Here is a 1394-nt window from a genome sequence, read left to right as displayed (position 1 = left end):
CCATGTTTCAATGTTTGACTGAAATCATAATAATAATTTATTATAATAATTTCGATAAACTTTATTCTGTTAAAATTTTATATGAATCAAATTCATATATTAATTTTAACTATGTTTGATTTTCTTTGTTTTAACCATAGGGTGTGACCCTGGAGGTTCTTGTAACATTAGTAGTAATACTAGAATATTTCTATAATACGAGCAACGAGTGGCATCTAGCAATGCATCATTGCTACCTAAGTTACAAGAAGTCGTAATTCAACATAACCTTTCTGTGATAATCTTTTTATTCATTACATCCTTTTATCCTTAATATTTAGATTGGACACAAGTCACCTTTACCCGTTAGTCACTTTCCTTAAACATGTTTATGCTTTCAGTATGCATAAAAGGAAGTGTGTCCCTTGACTTGTGGACATTAGAAATAAATAATTTTTTACATTGTTCCCCTAACTTCCTCTTATCTTCATCACTTGATTAATGGCCACATTTAAAAGTTTCAGTCTTATCATTACTTTTCATAGTTAATTCATTCTTTTCTAAATCATTGGTGGATCTCGAAGTGGCTAAAAAGGGTTTTCCTAATAGGACCGGTACCTCACGATATTCTTCAAAATCAAGTACCACAAAATCTATGGGGATAATAAAGCTTTGCACTTTCACTAACACATCATCCAATACTCCTTTTCGACGTACCGAAGATTTGTCAGCCAAATGTAAGGTTATTTGAGTAGTTTTCAGATCCCCTAACCTGAGTAGTTTGCTCATACGTTCTGTTCATAAGGGATCCTATTGATACTCCGTCTAATCTAGATTGTGCATTTGCATCCAACCCATTACAAAATAACTGCAGTCGCATCCACTCAAGAAACTCGTAGTGCGGGCATTTTTTATTCAACATTTTGAACTATTCCCATGCATCATAGAAACTCTCTCCCTCCATCTGTCTAAAAAAAACAATCTCTCTTCTTACTTGTACTGCTTTACTAATTGGGAAAAACTTTTGTAAGAACTTTCCAGCGAGTTCATCTCATGTTGTGATTGACCCTAGTGCCTACGAGTCTAACAAAGAAAAATCATCATCGAGCAAGGATAAAGGAAACAACCAAATATGAATAGTGTCATCAGTGAACCCGTTATACTTAAAAGTATCAAAGAGTTGAAGGAATCATTTTAAATATTGATTAGGGTCCTCTATCATAGTGCCCCTAAATTACAGATATGTTCTGGATCTTTTGAATCATAGCCAGCTTTATCTTGAAATTATTAGTTGTAATTTCTAGCCTTGCTATACTTTCTTTGACCATATCCAGACTTGGTAAGGCATAATCCCTTAAAGTTCTTTCGTTCTGAATCATTTGAATACTTGCGGGAAGCTGTGGTGATGGTGGGTT

At 34.0% G+C, this 1394-nt stretch overlaps 1 non-coding gene across 1 annotated transcript; it reads left to right on the top strand.

The window, feature by feature from the left end:
- The first annotated feature begins 869 nt into the window (after window positions 1-869).
- LOC128032944 (small nucleolar RNA R71) lies at window positions 870-975 on the top strand. The gene has a single exon (XR_008189283.1). It is a non-coding gene; the product is annotated as a small nucleolar RNA R71 (small nucleolar RNA).
- The last annotated feature ends 419 nt before the right edge of the window (window positions 976-1394 follow it).

Source organism: Gossypium raimondii, chromosome 9 (assembly GCF_025698545.1).
Source record: "Gossypium raimondii isolate GPD5lz chromosome 9, ASM2569854v1, whole genome shotgun sequence".
NCBI lineage: Eukaryota > Viridiplantae > Streptophyta > Magnoliopsida > Malvales > Malvaceae > Gossypium > Gossypium raimondii.
This window is presented reverse-complemented; position numbering and strand designations above follow the sequence as displayed.